Consider the following 25119-nt stretch of genomic DNA (forward strand, 5'->3'; position numbering starts at 1 on the left):
CAATACGAACCGGACACGTGTGGCCTGATGACATCTGCTGCGAAGGAAATCAACTACACATTAACAACGCACCAGGCTTGGTGTTGTTATTTGATGACAGAGTTCTTTCAGTGAGTTCATCACCACACGGCGGCTTCATTGGAGCATTCGGCTATAAATGAAGCGATGCAGGATTTCATATTCAGAGGCACGATGGACCCGGTCCTACTGTGTCTATAACAAAGACACTGTACTACGTTGTACAGGTTATTAGTGAGTCGAGTACCATTCGTAGTGATTATCAAGGTATCTGGGTGTGGCCGTGCTCCCCCCCCACCCCCCCACCCCCCTCCGCTGTCCCGTCCTAACATATGAATTTTTTATTGCGTGCAAGTTGATGCTTTGCGACGATATTGAAAGGAATCCCGGCAACGACTCACAAGGAAGTTCTTGAAAAAAATATAAGACGGCCAGGTATATCAGAGCTAGTTAAGCAGAAAACGTGATGACTGATTTGCAGTATAGTTAAGCAAGTGGATGAAATGCTAAATGAAACTGCAACCAGACTCGCCCCGTCCCAGCAAATACAAACTACTCTGAAACCAATAGCAAATTTATAAGTTTTCGAGCAAAAAACCTGATCGATCTCGAAGATCGAAGCTGATAGTCAAATCTTATCGTTCACGGTATCACTGATGAACCTGATAAAATAGAAGATAAATGAAAGATAAAATATTCCGGGAAGTTTTTCAGGCCAAAGGTAAAGGGAGTTCCCGATCTATAGATCTCATTCATAGGCTATGGATATAAGAAAGAGAATTGCAATGTTATTTCCTATCTCAGGAGTTATTAATGATTATTTACGATAGACTTCTAGAAAAGCAAGCTGCTTTGCAAAAGCGCAAAATAAAGGAATAAAAAAAGGACTCTCTTATTCATGGTAAAAATAAACGTTGATAAATATATTTTCACGCTACTGACGATGACGAAGGATTGTGACGGTGTGGGAGAAGAAAAGGAGGACGAAGTGTTGGTTTCTGGGGGCTAGTAGGCTTCACCTTGTCCCGCTAACTCAGCCTTGTAAATAAACACCCCTTTCTTACAACACCGTAACAGCTTGGTGGAGGTGCTCCGTTCAATCCCTACCTACAGCGCTGCAAGACCGACTGGAGTTTCGACGTAGTCGCCGCCTCGCTCGACTGCTATCGCTCCCGACCATCATGAACCACACCGACTCAAACCGTGCAAGCCGCGACCCTGCAAGCCAGGCTGGCGACAGGCCTGCTCACTCAAGCCCTATTCCGTCCCAGCCTTACCGGGAACCACGACCTTTTGCCGGAGAAGAAGGTGAGGATGACGAGAAGTGGCTGCTTGATTATCAACGAGTTAGTCGGTATAACCGGTGTGACCCTGTTCCCATGCTAACGAACGTCGTTTTCTTTCTCACTCACACGGCTATGACCTGGTTTGAGAATAACGAGGACAATTTCACGACTTGGGAACGGTTCACCACCGCATTAAAACAGCGTTTTGGCGACTCTGTTCCCAGAAAAATGCGGGCTCAGCACACCCTTGCTCAAAGAGCTCAATTGCCCGATGAAACTTGTACAACTTAAACAGAAGAAATCCTTAGATTATTTAAATGTGTCAATTCCAAAATGCCCGAGGAAGACAGAGTCGGTCACATTTTGAAGGGTATCGCGGCGGACGTGTACAACTTCTTAATCGCCAAAGACATCCTTGACACTATCTTCGATGCCGTTAGACACATCCGCGCGTTTCAAGCTTTTAAAACAGCCGCCCAAAATTTGGGCGGCTGGCCAACGTGCCTACCGTGGCCAGCCTTGATGACCATGCCCAACTAGATCTTCCGTCAACTATCCGGCAAATCGTGCAGGAAGAACTTCTACGGCTCAAACCACTTCAATTGCATGAATCTGCTGAGGTCTCTGTCCAGAGAGTCTCTAGACAGCCGGCTTCACTACTACAAGCGATTGCAGTGCAGCCTTTCCCCCAAGTTCCTGAAATTGCAGCTTCTATTGATTACCCTCCAATGCAATTTGCCAATACGACTGTGTCGGTGCTTGACGCCCCAAGGTACGACGTCACCTAGATTTTCAATTCGATCTACCAGAATTCCAGAGCAGTATGAGCATTCAACCAGACCTATCACGCCCTCTGCTGTTCCTGGCTCTTATCCACAACCGCATTTTTTACCTTCCCCACCGATATGCTATCGCTGCGGCGTCGAAGGTCACATCGCCAGGTACTGCCGCAGTAGGTTCCCGCCATGCTGTAACCGCCCGGCGCCTCCAACAGCACCCAACAATCGACAATACAGCCCCGTGTTTCAGCAATCCAATACTCAGCGTGGGTATTACCGCAACATCAAGAACGAGAATCTCCGCGACCATTCCCCTGCATCTGATTAAAGTGTTACTCCTCCACCCTCCTTCCGTGCGCGTCATTCTTCATCACCGCGGCAGCGCTCCATGTCGCCTCGGCAGGAAAACTAACTAGCGCGACCAATGCGGGTGAGGCCGCTATGTGCTGTGTGCCAACATCCCTCCAACTACAATGCTCAAAAACAAAATTCGCGTGTTCATTGATGGTTTGTGTACATTAGCTTTGGTGGATACGGGTGCGACTGTGTCTGTGATGAGTAATCAGTTTAGGTGCTTGTTGGGACGCAAAGTGATGTTTGAATATGACGTTTTGTGGTATGAATGGAGAGGCGTTGCGGCCTCTGGGTGTGTGAATTGCGAAGGTGTCTGTGAGTGGTGCAATTTTTCCAGCCGAATTCGTGGTCCTACCTTACTCTACGCATGACATCATTTTAGGAATAGACTTTTGGAAGTTTTGTGGTGCTACCGTGGACTGCCGAAGGCAAGAGGTTAATTTTGACGGCTTGCATCTGCCCACTCGTTTTGAAAGCGGCCGTAATGAAGAAATAGTTTTAGCGTTACCGAAGACACAGTAGTTCCACCCTTGTCTGTAATGTTCGTCCCCGTGCACGTTCCACTTCTTCAGCAGGTTTCATTTCAGGCCGTGGTGCACCCAGTTCACTCAGCATGCCTGAAGAAAAATGTTATTGTTCCTTATTGTATGATCTCCGTGCAGCACGGTAATGCCTCGTTATGGACAATCAATCCATCGTCCGAACACGCAGTGTTACCCACCGGATTGAAGTTTGCCACCTGTGGATCCGTTGCACCCCGCGTTGTCGCTTTGGTCACAGATGCTACGAGTGCCACCATACCTCCGGCTGCTGACGAAACTTCGATCTGCCACATGATCAGCGCCGATCTCGGCTCACCTCAATGCCGTAAACTTGATATTCTTCTACCCTTTTCGCCTATGTTTGACTTTTCTCAAACAGATGGGGCAACCTCTTGCCCTGCACCTCGGACAACATCATACCATCGACACTGGTTCTGCTCGTCCTACCCGTCAAAAGCCATATCGTGTGTCTCCATCTGAGCGCAAAGTCATTCACGAGAGAGTGGATGACATTCCACGGAAGAAGGTGATACAGGAGTCATCTAGCCCTTGGACAGCCCCTGTTATTCTCGTTCGCAAGAAAGACGGTTCGTGGCGATTCTGGGTCGATTGCCGGCGTCTAAATTCTGTTACAAAAAAGGACGTCTATCCTCTTCCTCGCATAGACGACGCCCTCGACTGCCTCTTTGGTGCGACTTATTTTTCTTGTCTGGATCTCAGATCTGGCTACTAGCAAATTCCAATGGACTCTGCGGATAAGAAAAGAACAGCCTTCGTAACGACAAATAGCCTTTATGAGTTTAGTTTTATGCCATTCGGGCTGTGCAATACACCTGCCACATTTGAATGCTTTATGGACACAGTTTTGCGCGGCTTAAAATGTGACATTTGGCTTTGCTATCTAGATGATGTCGTCATATTTGGGAAGTCCTTTCAAGAACACAATGCCCGTCTAGTACGCGTCTTGAACTGTCTGCACAACGCCGCCCTATTTCTAAACTCGAAAAGGTGCCACTTTTAGAACGCCAAGAGCTGGAGCTAGGACGCCTTGTCAATGGTGAGGGTGTAATGCCGGATCCCCAGAAAACTGCCGCTGTTGACTCTTTTACAGTGAAGGAGTTGCGCAGTTTCCTAGGGCTTTGTTCGTATTTTAGACGCTTTATACATCCCTTTGCTGACGTTGCTTACAAATTGACGTGCCTTCTGCACAAAAACTCCACTTTTGACTTGACCCCAGACTACGACGCGTCATTCCGTCAAGTGAAGTTTCTTTAATTATCGAAACCTATCGTACGTTCCTTCGATCGTGCGGCAATGACAGAACACACGGACGCTAGTGGAATTGGTCTCGCTGCAGTCCTTGTCCAACGGCACGATTAACGAGAGCGTGTTATCGCGTACGCAAGTCGTACCCTGAGCTAGCTGGAGCGAAACTACACAGTCACCGAACAGGAATGCCTGGCTGTCGTTTTCGCTGTTCAGCGTTTCCGTTCATATTTGTACGGAAGGTCATTTACTATCGTAACTGATCATCATTCACTCTGTTGGCTGTGGAACCTTCGAGACCCATGTGGTCGCATCGCACGCTGGGCCTTCCAGTTACAGGAATATGACTGCCGTGGTGTACAAAAGCGGGAGGCGTCATGCAGACGCAGATTGTCTTTCTAGGATGCCAATGGCCTCGACCGGATCTGACAGCGACGATTTCGATGAATACATATTGACCGTCGAGGCAGCGTTCCCCGACACGAATGTTTTCAAAATAGAACAGCAAAGGGATAGCAGTCTGCAGCCTCTCTTTGCTGCCTCCCAAGCCAGCGCAGCTCCAAGCCGTTTTTGTGTGCGTGATCGCCTCCTATGGAAAAAAAGTTATTCGCCTGTCGCCCAGCGATACCTACTCGTAGTTCCCAAGACGCTTTGCACGGACGTATTGCGTGTCATGCATGATGATCCAACTTTTGAGCATATGGGATCAGCTCGGACACTCCACCGTACTCAAGAGGAATTTTATTGGCCGAGAATGCGCTCGACCATTGAACAATACGTTGCCAATTGCAAGCAATGTGAACGCCACAAACGTTCCAATGCAACTCCATCTGGCTTGCTGCATCCTGTGAAGACCGCGACAGCTCTGTTTGATCAAGTAGGCATTGACCTCGTAGGTCCGTTTCCGAAGTCCTTGGAATGAAATCGCTGGATTGTAATCTGCGTGGACTACGTCACACGCTACTGGGAAACCGCCGCTATTTCGTCTGCTACGGCGCATCAAGTGTCGCTTTTCCTGCTGCACTCAGTCATTTTACGACACGGGCCGCCACGAATTGTCATCCCTGATCTTGACCGACAATTCACCGCAGATGTTGTTGAACTTATGCGTTTATGCGCAGTAACTTCCCGACGCTCAACGCCATACCATCCCCAGACGAATGGCTTGACTGAGGGCGTAAACAGAACGCTTATAAACATGCTAGCCATGTATGTGGATGCAGGGCATAAGAATTGGGACACTATACTGCCCTTGATCACGTATGCGTTCAATACCGCCAAGCATGAGACGACTGGGTACAGTCCATTCTTCCTGCTGTATGTCAGACCACCACGCTACTCCTTGGATACTATCCTGCCCTTCCCAAGCCGTGAAGATTCCTGCCTGGCTGAGACCCTCTTTCTCGCCGAAAAAGCTAGGTGAATCGCCCGATTACGGTCTGGTGCATCACAAGAATGTTCCAAAGCACGATACGATGCCAGTCACCGGCATGTAACGTACTCCATTGGTGATTTAGTCTGGCTGTGGCGTCCAATGCAGCGCCGCGGCCTACGCCAAAAACTCTTGGCCCACTATGACAACTCATATGTATTTGTCAAACGCATCAGTGATTTAACGTATGCAATAGCCCGCGTGACAGCATCGGGTCGTCGGTCTGCCAAAACCAACTATGTCATGTTGCCCGCTTGAAGCCGTGTCGGCCTTGCACGACTCACGAACACGCCCAGAGGGCTTCGTCTGAGTAAGGGGGAAATGTCACGCTACTAACGACGACGTAGGATTGTGATGGTTTGGGAGAAGAAGAGGAGGAAGAAGCGTTGGTTTCTGGGGGCTAGTAGGCTTCATCTTGTCCCGCTTGCTGAGCACTATAAGCACTCCTTTCTTACTACACCGTAACAATATGTTTATTTGGGATGGAACAGAAAACGAACGAGTGAATCTAACTTCCTTGATAACAGATGAGATCAACAGGACAAGGCACGACGAGATTGGCAGGAGCATAACAAGCAGCTGCGCGTAATAAGCATTAATGTACCTAGTATACTTTTTAAGACAGACATGCTAGAGATTGCCCTATTAAACTATTATCAGCACGTTAAATTTACCACAGAGGCGTAGCTTTACACTGATATAAATGGTGATGTGCTACTTGCTTCCCTGTATTTCCAGGGGCGTTAGTGTGGCAGTCCTTGGTAAGAAATAATTTGAAGCCGCTTTACAGGGTTCTGTACATGATATTGAATGTCTTTGTATACAACTGTAGTTTTCTCTATATAGGCCTCCTGATTCTGGGACCAACTACGTAACTAAACTACAAAATTATGTCACACTATCAAAACACGAGATTTTAATGTTTCTCTGACTGGTTATTTCAATTTGCTATGTGTGGACTGGGAACTCCTAGAGTGCCACGGCGCCGGCACCGAACAGGCCAACACTATATTTGATATAATGCTCACCCAAACCTGACGCAAATATTTCAGCAATCAAACTGTAAAGTCGATTCTATGAATTCATTGTTAGATTTGTTGTTCTTTCCTCGTGATCTTGCCACTTGTACTGTTGCTGTCGAACAAGGGTTGTCTGATCACTACATGGTTAGTGTTTATGTTCTCTGGTATGACAAAGAATAAGAAATGCACATTGCCACGTTACTTTAAAGATTATTCGCGTGCTAATGAAGCAACTGTCATTGAACAGCTGGAAATCTGACTCTTATATTTTGATATTTTTATGCCTACGCACTGTTGAACCAGCTTAAAGAAATCTACTTTCGGTGTGTAGAATTTTGTGTACCAAGCAGGTTGCAAAAGAGATAGGAAAGAAGCTCAATTAATGTCACGCAATATAGTAAAAATAAGGCGTAAGGTAAAACGTAAAAGAAGAAACGTGCAGACCCTAGATTAATGAAGAATTTGATAGACAATATAGCGCGGTCACTACGTTATTTTGAAAGATTTGTTTTTGAAACACCGCTTCAAAACTTTATAAAAAATAGATCCCAGTAAGTGTTGCAATTTATTTACAGAAATAAAAAAATATCATAAGTTGTTTTGAAGAACACTAAGGTGCGTGATAAAAAAGACCATTGCTGATCATTTTTAATAATTTTTATAAAGATTTTCTCTGCCCCGAGCACATAATCCAACAACCACACACGTGAAAAACTTGAACACCGCAAAAGAAAGTTTAGCTTAGAATTTATTTCTCTCCTAATGCGTAACATACTTTCTTTATACTCATCGTACTTAACGCCGTCATCATCCAGGCAGACTCGGGAACAGCGCCCCAGGTTTTTAACTCTTATATTCACTAAAAGAGACTCAAGTTTTCCTGTTTTTTTTTCAGGCCCAATAACAAATTAGAATGAGAGATCTAAAACATTGCCAGATGAAGTTTACCCTAATAGTGCCATACTGTGTTTTTATTTTGAAGTATTAGATTTTGTGTGTGTTTGCGTGTGTGCCTGTGAGAGAGTGTGTGTGTGTGTGTGTGTTTGCGTATATATGTGTGACCTTAGTATATTGTGGGCGCAGCGTGCTTGGACTTAGTGCCCGCAGTATTGTACAATTAGAAAAACCGTGATCTCTACATCCCTTCAATGCAGCTCGACAATTCACCTAAATTAAACGTAAAATATGTTACAGCCAAATAGGCAGTTCTATCAACATTCCATAGTTTTACATTTTACTCAGTCGATACCAATCACACGGCAAATCATTGGAGGAGGACTTGGTGCGCCCTTTCGCATCGCGCCCGAACGGCTAGGATAACACGTGCTGTATGCAGATGCAGTTCCGGCCTCTAATGTTCAAGGGCGCTCTACTGCTCCATAAAGAAGGGATGTCAGGACAGACGGTCAGGCGCTTGCGGAAGAAATACGCCAGGTGCGTTGGAAAGGGCCTCATTACGATTGCTCTCCCTGGCCATCTGGTCTTGCTAGTTCGACGCGCGTTTGGGCTGCGTACCTATGTCAGCAGGGCCTATAGCGAATTTGGTATCATGTGACGTAAATGCGGCGTGGCGCTCGGCAGTACCAAAGCAGAGACAGGTATTATCATCAGTTGCCATACATTCCAGTGTGATTTAAAACATTGGACAGTGCTGTTTGAAAAACTTGGAGAAAACTGAAGCTCTGTTTTTAGAGCATGATATGACAGCATCATGAAACATGCGTCTCCAATCTTTAGAGCTTGCAAATCTTTGTTAGGCTTACGTGCGCTTACGAATAGTAAAGTGAGGTAGAAATGAGCACATTGGCGATATTTATCAGAAGGGCTAGCGCCGCTGCTTTCACGGACTTCGCTTTGTGGTTATATCCCCTTGCTGACACACTTGCTTTCGCATGGAAGAACATTGTGGAAGAAAAACGTCGCTTGTTACCTCTCTGTCGCGTTAAAACATACCCAGGTGAATTCCTGTAGATGTGACACATATTTTGGCACGGTTCCAAGGACTCTAGGTGAATGTGATGGCTAAGATTACAAACATCTGTCATATTCATTTACTCATAACTGAAATATCAGTAAGTGAAAGTAGTTCGTATAAGAACCTTATATACACCTTTGTCAGTAAGGTCAAGAATTGTCTGGAGGTCAGACGAAGCAGCAAGCTATATTTTAGCAATTCTGTACTTCACACAATGTCCATAGCTGATTTGTGAAAGCCAAGACCAGATGCACCATATGGACCCCTGCAAAATATTTCTGAATTAGCTGAAACGACCGTTGCTGATGAAATCAAATGCAATCCATCTGACAACGCAAAAAACTACCTGCTCGTCTAATGCGCTCTAATTGGGGTTGATGGAGCAAGGTATAAAAAATTGTGACAGTTAGTGCTCAGAACTAACCTTTTTACATCCAAGTTTTGCTATGAAGCAATACACAGGCGATAAGAGCAGAAGGGCAGTTCGAAAGCAACGGTGGGGATATTGCAGACATTCAAGCATGTTCACCTCCATACTTGCCCGTAACTCTCTCTATTGAAAATTTATTTAATCTTAAAAACAGCTTCCAGCATTGTTATACCCCCTCACGAGTTCTAAATGAAAAAAAAAAAGCCTTTCTTGAGCTTGGCACCTCGCTAAAATAGCTGTGTTGTATTCTTTCAGCGACATCTGCTATACACTGACATTTAAATATTAGCTACAAGAAGAACATTCTAATTCGTTGCCTACAAACCATTTGAAATGTGATGATGCTGAATAGGGTTCCGTCGAGGTTCGTAAGGGTGCAAAATGGATACGGTTTTATTAATCAGCCCTAAACCAAGCCCCCAGTTTGTATAGCTATATGCATTATTTTACCGCAGCTTTAGAAGATTCCGTGTGTTTGGAATGCCGGTATTAGAAAGGACGACCACTGGCCGAAGCGCGCTTTGGAGTGGCTCGCAATGCAGCCCGATTCTTTTGGGCGTAAATGCGAGCGCCTTTGATTGTCGAAACAGCGCATTGACGGTGACGTGCTGCGATTTGACAAAAAACTTCAGATGACATCATATTTCATGTTTGGTGAATCGGATCTCCTAAATCTTGAGATTGCCATGCGGCTACTGTGAAGACGCAATGAAAAAAGCCGAGTTCTTCGCCCCTAGGTGTCGCCTCTGGGTGTCGCGGATCAGTGGCGCCGGGGCGGTGGCAATGTGAACGGGGAGCAACACGCGTTTCTGGGCGACGCGACAGGCCGCATCATGTGCGCTCCTACACAGCGGGTTTACCAGTCAGTTTTGAATATTACATCAGCATCATACTTTAACACTAGTAGAATAGCTTTATAGATTGGGCCGTTGTCGTTATGAAGATAGTGACGAGCTAGGGCAAGACTACCGCGAACAAAGTCAAACCAAATAAAGCCACAGTACTTGCACAAACTTTTCTCGGGGTTACCCTTTTTTAAATCTTTATGTCTTATAAGTTGTCTAAGGGGAGGGGCGAAGTTAAAGGTTTAGAAACGCCTAACTAGGCCTCGGTCCCTCGTATACATATCAAGCACCGAAAATTACTTGAATACGATTCGGCAAACAGAACTACTGTTAAGAGGGTGGACAAAAAACATAAGCACAACGAAAAATAAGGAAACATCCAAGCACAATAGTGAGTAAGCAGAACCACAGTGCACTTCACAGTTACAAAGTGCAGCGCAGTATTCCGTGAGGCATAGAAGATCGAGAGGATATGCCAGCTAATAAAAATATATTTTCTTGATAACAGTTCAATACACTTCCAATATCTGTATATATCTAATCACTTCAATAAGAAAAGAAAAACATGATTGCGATTGGCTCTTCTCAAACTGGCTGTATTGGGTTGTTTTATTCTGCGGTAGCTTCTATGCACTGGAATGTTAATGTTTGTTACCAGAAAATTCATTACAACATTAAATAGAAACAAATTGAATTGCGAAGTTTCTTAATTGCGTTAGTCTGTATACAGGGTAAAGAATATATCCAAAACCATGTACAAAGTTTATATTATTATATTTAGTACACTAATACAACTGTTAGAAAGCTTCATGCGTTCAAAACACATAAATATAAAGGGTGGACAAGCAGTCCTCTCTAAATAATGTTTACCACTGTGAACTTTGATTTCCCATCTACAACATCAAAACGAAGCTTTGAAACTGCCAGCAAACGGCGCGTTTGCATGAGATTCGGTGATTACCTGAGCTAAAAGGATAGACTTTTTTGTCCCAGGGCTTTTACGACACATTTCACCAATGCAAGATAACTGCTCCTCAGAAGGGGTTTCTAACAATGCAGGGATAATGTGCTATTTTTATTTTTATTCGTGATAAAAGTGACACCCGCCCTAATTGGCAAGTGGTACTACTCATTACAAGGGCTTTATTATGAAATTAGATTGTGGATGTTTGAGATGTATACCTAGTGGAGACATTTTTACAGCTGTGCTTCATCACTGGTTTGACAATACAAATATAACAAAATCTTCACTCGTTTGCAAAAAATAAAATGCCCAGAAAATGTCTTTTCTTTGAAACTATCTCAAGACAGTATAAAAGGCGAGTAGAAGCAACTGGGGAAGACACTTCAGCATTCCAATTGCTTGCTTCGGTCGTTTTACAAAAGCCACGATGAAGGCATTTGTTTTTGGTCTCCTGATTCTAAGTGTTATCTGCCAACTGTCTAGGTAAGTACCGGCTTTTCTAATTTTAGGAAGTTAGTTTTTACAATATTAAAAATGTGCTAGACACTATGGACTGCATACCTGTCTGAAAGCGAAATTGTTGCAATTTGCGAGCACAGGTTTTTTTCACAAGACGAGCTTCATCCTTCCATTCGTGTGCTTAGCCCTCTTTCCTGTACTTGCCAGGAAAGGCGCCTACAACCGTTTTCGCGAAAGTAAATGCGGACGTTCTCTCTCCCAGCTCGGCGTAAGACACTCTAATTGATCAAAATACACGCTTTTGTCGAGTATTGATTGTCTTTGTGGTGACTGTCTCCCCACGGCACCTCTTCTATGCAGCGCGGGACAGTGCGCTTGGCCTCATATTTAGATGCAGCAGCGCTCCATTGACACGAGGCTGTCGGATTCATATCCTTGTGTCAAAAATTACTAGAACGGGCATTTTCAGAATTTAGATGGCTACTTAGTGATCTTTGATACGTCTGTGAGACTGAATAATTCATTTTTATACGTACACTACACAAATCACGAACGAGTGCTTAAAATACTGTGTACAAAATATTTCAATCTAATCTAGGTGATTTCTTACCTAGAATCAACTGAATATCTTCTACGGATTGTATTAGCTCGTTTGCTTTTTAAATGTTCTGCAGATAATAAACCGAATCCCTATGCCATCCCAATTGGGCTCGGATCTATAAAGGGCGAAAACTCTTTTTTTATCACAAATCTTATGAAGTTACTCAAAGCCCAAACATATCTTCCAAGTAAAATAAACCTCGATGACAATGTAATTAAAATTACGATCACAATTTTTTGTATTATGGTTCGTTTGGTACATGGGGTCAGAGATCCCAAAGTAATTTAAACTATGGGCACGCATGCCAAGGACGAGTCATAATTTCAACCATATGAGGTTAATTACAATGCCCTCGCATTCCAAAACGCATGAGCGGTTAGCGTTTCGTTTCCACTGAAAGGCGGTCCGATTGTGCGGGATGAAGCCCAGATCTATCTACTCACTTTCTGAGCGCGTAGACCGGAGGGCCACGGCAGTAGGGTCCAGAATAAATGTATCATATATGAAATCAACCCCAAGATATAACAGAGTATAGTAAAAGAATGTATTTTGAAATATCAAATGCAGGTATTTTTCGGTGAATGTAGCAGCATGCTTTACTTGGCTACGAAGGCAAACAGGTGACATCAACAGAGAAAAAAACAGGCTACGCATACAAGAAACTGCAAAACCTGATAAGCTAAATTGTCAGTAGCAAAGCTTTAAAATTGTTTTTTTGTGTTGCGAAATCAGCGTCATGTTTGTGTAGAGAAATCAAGCGTAGCGGCTCTCTGCTCCGAAATTGTCCCCTCTGTAAAGGATGTCCCCTCTGTCTAGTATCCAAGTGCCAGAAACGGCAGGAATATTTTTTCATCTACAAAGATTGTGCACAGATGCATGTTGCACGAGAACTATGTACCGCTGCGTTATTCAACTTTATCAGCCTAGTGCTTCCTGTCAAGGACTTTTTGTTGGGCTAGTTGGTGCAGCATTTTTTTTTATAAAAAAGGACAAAGCGCTAACGACACATTCAAAAGAAAGAAGACACGGACAAGCGCGCACTGACAACTGATCTTTTATAGAAGGGAAACACACATTATATAGGCACAGTGTGGCGGCGCTCATTTTCAGTTGTCAGTGAGGGCTTGTCCGTGTCTTCTTTCTTGTGAATGTGTCGTTAGCGCTTTGTCCTTTTTTTAAAAAATGCTTCCAGTCAGTCTACTTGACAAGGGTGACATACACTTCGCATCTGAAATGCATTACTTGCTATATATACTGAGGGGCTAAAGCAAAAGGCTGAGTTGAAAAAAATGAATTGTAATAAGTGCTGAGATCAGTGTAGCCAGCTCAACTCAAAATACACGTTAACACACTTCGACAGCTTGCTAAGCATTTTCAACTAAGGTTTCTTACTTTCCCTATGTTTTGCTGACGTGTTTTTCTTAGTGTCTACGCAAAGCGATTCCGATAATCTATTCAGTACGCAAATCGCTAAACAAAGATCGACATGGCTGTTGTTGTGATTGAGCTTGCGATGACTTTTCATTGACGCTTACCCAAATATTGATCTCAGTTTTTCAGCATGCCAGTGAAACAAATGTGTAAATCAGGAGCAACTATATGACACTAGAAAATACTGTGCTACAGTTCTTGTCATCAACTAAATGTGAACAAACATCGTGCATAGGAATCCTTTGCACAAGGTTGTCAATAATTTCGTTGTTCGATCTAGATCATGAGGCTTTTATATTATTGTTTTAAACTAGAGCGAAGCGTGTATTATCAATGACTCTATATGATAAAGAGACTTTACGGTAAGGCAACGATGTTGTTCTCTGTGGTTTTCTCTAAAAGAGGACAAAATTGCCTGGTGCGTCATTACTTAGAACTGCATACTTAACCATGGGGCTGTTGACACAGATAAATACAAATTGGTTTTAATTTCGTGAATGCCTAAACATTGAGGGGAAGGGGGGGGGGGGGGGGCAAAAGAGCGAACATTGTTATAATACTATCTTTAGTGCCATGTTGAATGGCTGAGTCTTCATGTTTGTGGTTCAGCAGAGGCTGCGAACGGGATTCTTTAATCATTCTTCTGGAACGATCGCGAGAGGCTGGTTCTGTTTGCAACTCTGAATATTGAGACAGGCCTAAATTAGCAGTCTTCCTGGTCCCCCCCCCCTTTCACATACCAACGACTAGCAACATATACACCGTACAAGGGAAACAACCGAAGTGATGTGCACAATTTACGCATAGAATTTTAAGTAGTAATTCGCAGTTCTCGAGATGTTGCGACGCAATAATGACAAGTTCCCTTTTCACTTCACTTTAATACCATAAATGACCCAAAGATTGCAAGGGGAGGAGATAGAAATCATGGTGTTGTCGGTGTTCCGAGCGGAAAGCTCCCACGTTTTGCTCTGAAAGGTGATGTGGCCGGGCAGAGGGTAATTCTTGAGTTGTGTGACACTATAAAACCATAAATCTTGGCAGGAGCTGCTATGGTGGCGTATAAATGGAGCGGAGAACTCTTGAATCCAGAGTTAGATACGCGAGTCCGAGGCCGTTCAGACAAATTTATAGGACACATTGTTTGAGAGCGGAGGATTTTATTACAGTTAATATATTGTTACGCCGTGACAAGAAAGGAGACGGCACAACATGGCGACAGGATGAACGATGAATTAATGTCTGGCCTAGAGCGAGGGATCCTCTCCCGCCCCTGCCGATCTTCTTCGCAACACTTCCCGGGGCCACCGAGCGATCGTCCCGATCGTTTTGTTGAAGTCGATGCTGACGTGATGGTGTAGATGTTCAAGAAAAGATAGAAGAGGAAAATGATGCGCTTCCCACCACGATGACTATGAACACGATGATGATTGGGTGATCCGCCTCCCTTGGAGCTGTTCATCCATTCGCCACCAGAGTCCGTGGGACCGATGGCTCGAGGTCGCGACGAGCGGCTGGGCGGGGGTTGCGTGCACATGTCCGATTCCTTTGGGTCCTTTAGGTCCTTCGTGTATTTCGGGTCTTTCGTCTCGGGTCTGGTTGTTCTGTCTGTTCTCCTTGTCTTCAGATCTGGGCTGGGGGCTGGGCGGTTGTAGTTGGTCGGGTCTGTGCAGGAAGGGCTGGGGCGAAGCGGCTCGGTGATGTCCCAGGGCCCTCGGTCAATGGTCTCGGCTTACAGACGATGCTCCAAGGCCAGGATGGGGATGACATACGCCGCACCTCCAACCAAAATGTTACGTGGGGACAAGCAAAGAAGACTGCATAACAAGCCGACAGGATGAACGATGATCTAATGTCTGGCCTAGCGCGAGGGCCCCTCTCGCGCTACTGCCGATCTTCTTCGCAGCAATATTGTAGGCTCTTTTAAGTGTGATAGGTAACGACTGCATTTAATGCTTATGGGTAAAGTGATATCGATGCTTAAATTATTTTACTGATTAGGCCAAAGGTAGAGTACATGGACGCGAAGAAAATCACCTTAACGAGTAATTGAGGTCAGGTGGTTTTAAATATGGCTGTTGCGTCACACTATTCAGGGCGGGACCAATGGCTCTCCGAGGTTCTTTTTCATATTCCTAGAGAAGCAGAGCAAAACAGCGCAAACTTCACAACGGACAGAGGAGGGCAGACGAGACACAGGCGCTGTCACAGAGAAGCAGGCTATACACATTTCGTCCCGGTTTTGTATATATTCTCTGTTTACCTTTATATGACTGCCAAAACGTGCTTTTAAAGGAAGTGTTCTTCAAAGGCAGCATGCCTACTGCTAAATTTTCTGCGAGGCGAAATATCTAGACAAGTGGCCCAAACAGGAATATGTACATTCACCTAATTTCTGCCGCAGATCTTTTATCTGTTCCAATACATTCCCAGCAATTTGTGCAGCTGTGGTGAGAATCATGCGCGCAAAGAGACCATGACTGAATCTACAAACAACGGCTGATAGTAATCAAAATAAAAAAGCTGCGCCCTATTAAGCTAAATAGACCAATTGGAAGTATGTGCGCCAGCGCGTCACGTTTTGTTTTATTTCATATTCTAGAGTTTGAACACGTCGTTTCATTCTAGTGGTGGCAAAATAGGTGATTAACTAACGAATGAGTACAATAAAATTTGGGGCCACATAACGCACTGTCAGGAATGCAATATCGGGTGTTTCATTCGTTGCGCGCACATGGAAGTTCGTGTAGATAAAGGCATGCAATCTGCTGCACGAGAATGATCGAATGCAGGGGGATCAACTGTGTTGATAAAATAGTGCTCTTAAGCAGTTGCTAGGGAAGTAGGTGAGTTCACGCCACTTCAAAATAAAAATCCGGTCTTGCTGTTGACATGGCCAAATTTATTATTTTCCTTTTTTTTCACGGAAATCCCATTCCTGACATATCACATCACATCACATCACTTTATTTTCCTTAAATACCCCTTGCGGGGTGTTACATAAGGGGTGGGTTTTTATGAAGTACAGGTGTTCAATGTAGTCATGAATGTTCCAGGGCAGGTGATGGCAGCGATATCGTGGGGAAGGCCGTTCCAGTCAGCTGCTACTCGGCAAAAAAAAATGAATTAGAGAAAACAGTGGTACGGGCATGTGGGCGCAAAACTTGAAGAGGGTGACTGATGCGAAGGGTTCTTGTCTGAGTGGCGAATAAAAAACTTGCGAAATAAGACGAGACTGGCAGTGCGACGGCGAGCAGAAATATTAGATAGACCTGATTGCAATTTTAGAGATGATATGCTAACGTCGTATGAATACGAGGAATGAATGAATCTGGTGGCCCTGTTCTGCACAGCTTCGAGGGGGTGTGTTAGATATGCTTGGTGAGGGATCCAGATGGCCGATGCGAATTCCAGTTTAGTTCTGATGAGTGAAATGTATACGCTTGTAGTCTTACATGTTGAGTGGCATCCCGCAGGTGACGTTTCAAAAATCCAAGTGTTTTATTAGCTGATGATATCAGGTTAGTCACATGCAGACGCCAGGATAAATCATTAGAAATGGTGATACCTAAGTATTTGTACGACTGGCCGAGGTCGACAGAGGAGTTAGAAATTGTGTACTGGAAAACAAAAGGATTTCGGCGGCGGTGAAAAGACATATACTTACATTTGTTAGGGTTGAGTGTCATCAGCTGCTGCAAACAGCAGTTTTGCACATGGTTTATGTCAGCCTGTAGGGATTCTTGGTCAGAAGGGTTAGTGACTGAACAATAAATAACGCAGTCATCAGCAAACAGACGGATATGACAAGACACATGCTGGGGTAGGTCGTTAATGTAAATAAGGAGTAACAAAGGACCGAGAACGGAGCCCTGCGGGACGCCGGAGGTTACTGGAAGCGGGTGGGAGGGCTGATCATTAATGAAGACAGACTGAGAACGATGCGTGAGGAATTCTTTAATCAACGCGATGATGTTTGGATCTAGGTACAGCTGAGAGAGTTTGAGAAGCAAGTGTTGATGAGGTACATTGTTGAAAACTTTAGCAAAGTCTAGGAATATGGCATCAGTTTGTAGGTTAGTGTCAAGGTTGGCGTGAATGTCATGAAGAAAAATGGCTAGCTGAGTTTCGCAGGAAAATCCTTTCCGAAATCCATGCTGGGGCGGATGGAAGAAGTGATTGGAATCTAGGAATTGTATGATTTGGCTGTAAATGACATGTTCCATTAATTTGCAGGGTAAACTTGTTAATGAAATAGGGCGATAATTAAGAGGTGAATCAGTAATACCTGTTTTGTGGATGAGAACTACCTTCCACACTTTCCAGTCGTCAGGTATGGTTCCTTCAGACAATGATTGCGTAAACAGTGCACAAAGGATACTGGAGCAAGCTAGTTTAGCGTTCTTTAGGATTTTTGAGTTTATATCATGGCGCTCCGTCAGCAAGTACACTACCAATTCAGCCTATTGCGTCCCTGTGACATCAAATACCAGTGCGTTAAAGTTTCGGAATTTGTGGCTCTATATACGTAACATTGCTAGCCCCTTAACTACACTCCCCCGAGCCACATCTTCATTACAGCTTCAGCGCTATCAAATTTGAGTTATGCTACGGTGATGAAGAAGGACTGAACAGTATATTTCACCTAAAGGGATTCCTATTTTTAACACATTTACTAGATAGACCACAAGTAGCATATGAAAAATGTTCTGTGCCTTTGGCGCATAACGTCAGCACTCAACGTGAGAAGTAGACGAGCAAAACTTCGCACTGAACAGGTTTCGCACATGTTTTCAACACACGTTTGGCCAAAAAAGTGCCGGAGGTGCCTGTCTTTTCCTCGACGTAGGCTCGTTGTCCCAGCGCTTACTTTCATTGCTTCGAGTTATTGGGTGGTAATTTTATAAAAGAAAGTGCATTGAACACCTAGCCGTCTCCAATGTGAAAGTTTTAAGGAAAAAAGTTTATAGAAAAATATTAAGTCACTACCAACGCTGAAATATGGCACCTAGTATTTTTTAAGTTTCCACAGAAAAGGTAAAAGTTGACTTATTTAGTCGTGACTTGACAACTTGAAAATTGCAACCCACAATTATCTTTACCTACAGCTTCAGAACTCTTGTGGCCACAAAATGTTTTTGCTTTTGGTTAAGAATAAAAACTTACAAAGCATTGTAACATTTGTTTTACAGAATCAAATGATGCCAAAACTCAATATATTTGTCAAAATATTCTCGAATATTGTGAGACTGATTGGAAGGGCTATTAGGTCACGTTCAATAATATACAAATTGTGTTCATGCTAATTGTAAAAAGACCGGAGCATACATCCCTCTTTTCTTTGAGGATACAATGGAGGGTTAATAACTCCCGCTTGTGGCTTTGCGCGGGGAAAATAACTTCCGAAACGAAGTTTGCAATATCTTCACCACGTAGATCTTATACACCTCGCAGAGCGTAAATTTAACGTCATTTCCATCAAAAGACAATTGTTGAAAAGGAGATTGCTTGCTTCCACACCAGAAGATATAGCAACATTCAATAAAAACGAAATATAGTATTGCGTGAGCTTGAGCATCTCATTCGCTTGCGATCAACGAGGAAGTTTGTTATTTAGACACCCGAAACTCGGTGTGGATATACACGCAAAAACAACATGCAAAAGTGTCACAAGCATTATAATACTGTCTGCCCCTATAACTTTGTAGCTGGTAGTCAAATTACATGCAAAAAACCAAATAGCACAAAAGAAAGAAAGTCCACCCTCTTTACCAGAGTTAACCGCAGCCACCGTACCCAGCACGTGGGCAGCACCGGTCACTCCTTTCGAAATCCTTCGACACCAACACATTCATTTCGCACCGTCAGAAAAGCATGCTAAGCTCTGCTGATTTCCTAATTAATACGCGCTTGGCTAAATGAATCTCATAATTATTCTTTACTGCGCATTGCTAACACATGAGAAGTATATGGTATTAATGATAACTGCAATAGAAGCAAATTTCTGCTCACAGCACTGTAGCAGCTTCCGCTGCGTGTAGAGCAGCTCTACAGATTACTCCATCTGCGCTACTATGAGGTCGCCGATATCGCACCTTCTGTTCAGTGTGAGACAGTTGAAGTATTATTACGGCAGTTATTCGTAGTCGATTTACTAATTGGGCTGATCAATTCCAAAGCACCGTGCGTTGCAGATTCGATGCGAAACCCTTCAGGCACGGCATCGACTTTGGCGTAGCTCGCGGCACTAGGTACATGACATTCCGCCGTCTTCCACTGCTGTCACGGTCAGCGGGCAGCAGCTTTGCGGAAGCTAGCGGCATTTGGTGCGGAAAGCGTTTGAGAAATACTAGAAGGTTCAAAACCTTTTGACTACTACTCCACCCGCATTGGGATAATGTGTCAGCATTCTTTGTGGGAGAAGGACGAGACATGGAAGAGGTTTCCTGTTTGTGGGGTCACACTATGTCGTAACCACCCATGGAAGCTGGATACCACGTGATTACACTTGAACGTCGACATCATTCCTTGGCCATATCGACGTCCTATTGACTTAATTACCTTTTGCCGACTTTTGCATTCACGTCACAACTTATGACACCAGAGCAATGCCGGCATACCACTTTTACTCATTCACGCCCTCCAAGGCACGTGACCGACCACCAATACACGTGACCGAAAGTTGAGAGCCGGGAGCTGGCTGGCGGCCATCTTGTATCTATTTACATACCTAGTTCTCTCTGTTTTATTAACTAATTACCCTGCATCGACATTCTTAATTCCGGGACACCTCTTTGATGCTCTATTCAATGACATTTTATTTCCGATATACCAAATATTCTCTTTCTAGAACGCGAATCAGTACGGGAGTCATCAAAACTGCCGATATAACTAATTAATGATTACGCATTATTAATAGCGCCGTCGAACGGTACATTTGACTGCCTATGGTATGGAGTGGTTTTGACAGTAGTTTATGTAAGCAAAGTGTACATTGTTGAAACTGGCTAACTGCTGCGTTTTTCGCATCCGGGCGCTGGCGCGCACCTACCGTATCTTTTCGCAAACAGATGCCGCCGACACACCCGCTAAATTCATAATAGATAGCCATATTCGGCTGGTTGGTTCAAGGCATACAAGACATGAACATAAATTTAAAGCTGTTTTCCTTCACAGCAGAGACATTTTCGCAACTTATAACATGCGTACGAAAATTTGTGCATCCATTGCTACTACTAATACCAGCAAATGGCATTAGTTTTGGTCGCGTAGCATCGCGCACACAACATAAAATTAACTGAACAAATCACATTCTGTGTGAATGAAGTTTAATTCCTCGTGTGACAAGGACCTCATTCAACTCAATCATATTGTTAGCACGAAGGTGGTAGCTACCAAACCGTGTTAAAGACAGACTAAGTTGAGGAATGCGCAGAAAGGTATGGAACGGAAAACGGCAGGTGTAACGTTAAGAAATAGGGAAGTTGCAGAGTGAGCCACAGAAAAAACTGAATTTAATGACATTTTGGAGAAAATCATAAAGAAGGAGTTGACATGACAGGACATGTGCGAAGAGAGTTTAACCGATAGTCGCAAAGGATAACAAATTGGAATCCAATAGAAGGAGGCCAAGATAACCGATCTGGAAGTTCCTGCCATAACATGTGTTCTCAGGACGACAGATATGCCAGCGACTATCAGTGTCTCTAACTATCACATGACAACTGCCGCCTTTATTGTATATAGTCGTAATTTTTGGGTCAAAACGCCGATAGTACGGACGTTGAAAACGCAAGGTGTTTTTTTTTTTTTAGCGAGGCCTTTTTGAGGCTAATACGACGAAACTAAAAATTAGGGATTGTTTCAATAACCATGAACAAGGACTATTGTGGCCTTTAGGAAACCGAAGTATACAGGGAGATAGGTCTGCTATTTCGTAGCTTTTCATGCTTGTGTACTAAGCGCATGGTAAAAAGGGAAAATTGACGATGTAGTCCCTATGAAGAAAGGTTAAACTGTTATCTATCGACACATCGGAATAGCACATCACCGTTTTGAAATGCAAGCGCAGGTTTGATAGCGCACGTTGCGTAGTAATATGAGATTACAATTTCATATGGAATAATTGCGACCGTTGGTGGCGCCAGAATTGCATAAGAGGAAAATTTTCCACGAACCAATTCCTTTATTCTTCCTGAAGAGTATAATAATTTTCTTGCTTCAGATGCGGCCTTCCAAACGGTGATCCAGGTGTAGAAGGGAACAGCTGCCAGGCAGACGTAAGTTTTATATTTTTTCTTTTATTTACCAGTTAAGCAAATGGAGGCAGCGTTTCGCGTGAAGGAACAAACGCAATTGTATATAACTACTATTTATCCTCTTGAGAAGTTGATGCATTAGCTCATCGGTGGCAGTACTTGTTCATCAATATCCACGAATTTAGAGGACAGTTGAGCTGCTCTTCAGAAAGAATAATTGTCTACCACGGACTGCATTTCCGTCAATAAAACGATTTGCAAGTACATGTAAATGACAAGTTACGTGTTAAGTAAATGTTAAGTGGGGTAATAAATCCGGCATAAACTCCTCTTTGCTTTTCCGAGCATACTGTTTGGACTACGTTTTTGCATTTATGGAGGGTGCATTAGGGGGGGGGGGGGGGGCAGCGCCCTCCGGTGTGGTGGAATCATAGACAGCTCGTCATATACCCACTGCCGCTCTCCCATATTTGGAAAATGATATCCCCATTCCACACCACGTAGTACTGCTGGTCATTTCAACGATTTAAATATTCTTGGGCAGAGCTTTACTAACGAGAAAGCGTATTGATAGAAACAGGTGAAAGCTCGGCCTATTCAACTTTTAGCTATAGAGCGTTTTAAAATAAAGAGTGAGATAATTAGAAAGGGCCGAACATGATTAGTAGTGGGAGTGCATTTTTATATGTAGACGAGAAATCTTAGAAATTAACAAATATATACTTACAGCCGAATCGGATTTTATCTTAATACAAGACGCAATAGAAACGTGCATTTTTCAAAACTTGTGTTATAAGGAATATCTTTATAGGCATAAAGCTCAATCGCTTGTCGTGACCACTCGCACTATATATCAGTGGACCCATGCTAAGTCTGCAAGGATCATATAAGGGTGATTTTTGGAGTAGCTTCTACGCAACCTAAGCCCAGAGGCAATAATCTCATTCATTACCTGAGCTGAATTTTACTTTGAAAACCTGCGAAATTGCTTCTAGATAGCTCACAACCGAAACACATCCCCGGATAATTCACGCACGCATATTTTTGAAGCAAAATATCTGAAAACTGTACAACAAAGGCGAGGGGTATATCGTCTTCGATGTCTACAACTAACATAACTGTAGAAGCTATTCTCAGTATCTGTGAAAGGAGAAAGCCTGCTTTCCTCCCCCGGTGGGCAGCCATCGCTGATCTATCTCAGTGAAATATGTAGGCATACTCGCAACTCTCTCGCTAAGGAGACTGGGTCCGCAAGACGAAGTTGTTACTGAAAAGCACCTATGCCGAGAATTGGACGCGACTGCAACCTCGACCACAATGACATATGGTGCCTTCTTTTGTGCTGAGCTTTTTTCTAGTTCAGTGATTCACCTATCAAAAGTAAAAAAAAAAAAAAACTATCAACCAAGAGTATCTGAGAGAGAACCAAGTATCTTAATTCTCACGTAGGAGAACGCAGCCTTATCAGGCTTGCGAACGTCCATTTGCCCCTTAATAAAAAAGCGGATGCCTGAATCAGAATCAGGTTTCATTTTGCAGTTATCACCAACCTGATTGATTATATGGGCCAGAGGTATATGTTGACAAAGTTCCGGGAACAATTTACATGGCAGCAAACGGAAACCGGCAAGACTTTATGTGATACAAAAAATAGAACAGAGCAGACATGACGTGATAATAACAATAAACTGAGCCTTTATGTCTATGAACAAGCAGTCATCCATCCAAATTATATAATAAGTAAAATACAAAACAGACATCTTTAAAGCGCCAGTATGAAATGCAGGCCATAGGAAGGCTTTGATTTCATACAATGATTGCGAGTTCTTTCGAATTATAACTAAGTGTTTTTATACTTATTCAAAGCGGCGTGGACAATATAGATAAAAGCTGCAGCTTGTAGTTTGTGCGAAAGCACGGTATTGCCAAGATAGCGCTGGTTCGTGCCTCCACATTCATTGTGTTTACACGAAACATGAATACAAGGCAACCAAACTATGTGCAACACATGCTAAATACCTGGAGTGGTGCACAGTTATAGGACAGCAGCGAAAGGCTAATATCGTCATCTACAAAGACAGCTTCACCGGTTCAGGAGCTAAACAGATATAGCCCAGAGTTTAACAGTGAAAAAAACACCAGATCAGACAAAGCTGGCAGTTCAACTTTGCGGATAGTGAACTTCTTTCTAGGTTTAATTTTCAGGCGGATGGCTTGGTCAGAAATGCTGTTCAGTGACACTCCTTCATTTATTTCCATCTTTCTTTTGAACACTGCCTATAATGAACGTGCTCGGTAAACTTATGGGAAGCCTTCAAATAGAGCCAACATGGCATTGTAGGACTTTCCAGTGCTTAAATATGTTGCCACGAGAGCGAACTACCCCTCAGGAGCCACTGAGGAATAATAAAGAAATTATTAAATACACAACATTATATTGCTTCAAAAGGAATACTCATCCTGACCAAATTACAAACACGCATTGATTTCTCTGAGGTTTAAAAAGCAATACTTAGTGTGTCTTGTCTCTTTGCAAACGTTTTCGCCTCATTATTTTCTTACAATAAGGTTGAAGCTTTCATGCCTTCTTTCTCCATAATTTTAGTGTCGTCCAGGAATTCACGGGAATCCGTGCGGCACGGGGTGCACTTGCCACGATCACGAGACCGATGGTACTGCTCGTGGAGCGTGTGTCGAAAATGGCAAGCCGGTGCCGGCAGGATACCGAAGAAACTAGTGTACAGCTGCTTAAGAGCTGGAACAGAGGCGTCGGACAATGGCGTATGTTAGTAGAGCAGTAGCACGTCAATAAATAAACCGCAATTCAGTTATTCCTCACTTATCTGAATAAAGAAATTGGCGTGGTATACCTGCGTTCTTTATTTTTTGCGTTCTTTATCAGTTACAGCAGTGTCAGCATTTCGACTGAAAATGGACAAACCGACGACTGCGGAAGCTATGTTAAAGCATCAAATAGAATAATTCTTTTGTTTGCTACATTGTGTTAGGCTAGTTAGGGTAGCTGCAAGCTAAGTAATTGTTTTAGCTCACTGTCCTAGCGCCTTGGTGTTTGGGCCACAAGCTGGGATTTCCGGCTCTAGTTCCTGAGGCAGCTATTTTTATTGCCCTGCTCACTTTTGTAAGTAGTTAGTTTTTTTTACATAGGTGAACAGCATTTGTAGATTTTATTTGTGCGCGGTTATGCCAGTTGTTTTCTATTCTATGTAATCAGTGGCCAAAAGCAGACCAGGCGAAAACGACTGAGTATCTTTTTTGAGTAAAAAAAAAAAATTCTTAAAACGTTATTGCGTCTTCAGCTGTTTGTTTTATTGTTGTAAGGGCTTTTTACAACAACACATGTCATGCGTTAACGTCAGAATTGGCCTGGGCTGTTTCTGGGCTAGACTTCAGTTCTAAATTGGCGGGCGGCAACGGGTTCACTAGAGCTACAACTTAA

General features: G+C 43.5%; 1 long non-coding RNA gene across 1 annotated transcript; it reads left to right on the forward strand.

The window, feature by feature from the left end:
* Nucleotides 1–24475, forward strand: LOC146174226 (uncharacterized). Its single transcript, XR_014701792.1, has 3 exons — nt 1–110; nt 21629–21683; nt 24268–24475. It is a non-coding gene; the product is annotated as an uncharacterized LOC146174226 (long non-coding RNA).
* The last annotated feature ends 644 nt before the right edge of the window (nt 24476–25119 follow it).

Source organism: Amblyomma maculatum, chromosome 11, assembly GCF_055883805.1.
Source record: "Amblyomma maculatum isolate TAMU_Amacu chromosome 11, ASM5588380v1, whole genome shotgun sequence".
NCBI classification, from domain to species: domain Eukaryota; kingdom Metazoa; phylum Arthropoda; class Arachnida; order Ixodida; family Ixodidae; genus Amblyomma; species Amblyomma maculatum.